The sequence below is a fragment of the Triticum aestivum genome, chromosome 4A (assembly GCF_018294505.1).
Source record: "Triticum aestivum cultivar Chinese Spring chromosome 4A, IWGSC CS RefSeq v2.1, whole genome shotgun sequence".
NCBI classification, from domain to species: Eukaryota; Viridiplantae; Streptophyta; class Magnoliopsida; order Poales; family Poaceae; genus Triticum; species Triticum aestivum.
The window spans coordinates 675,713,169-675,713,400 of NC_057803.1; positions in this window are offsets into that span (position 1 = coordinate 675,713,169).

The window sequence follows — 232 nt, forward strand, 5'->3', positions numbered from 1 at the left end:
ACTTATTGTTGTTTTTTTGTTTTGTTTTCTGCATTATTTATTTTCTCTTGTTTTTTGCTTTATTTTTTAATTCTTTCTGCTTTTAGTTTTAGGAAAATTATAAACTTTCTGTTACTGCCATTACTTTTCAAATTTGAAAACACTTTTTTTGTTTTTTTGTTTTCTTTCTTGCTTTATTTATTTTATTTTGTTTCTACTTACAACAAAATACTTATTGTTGCTATTTTTAATT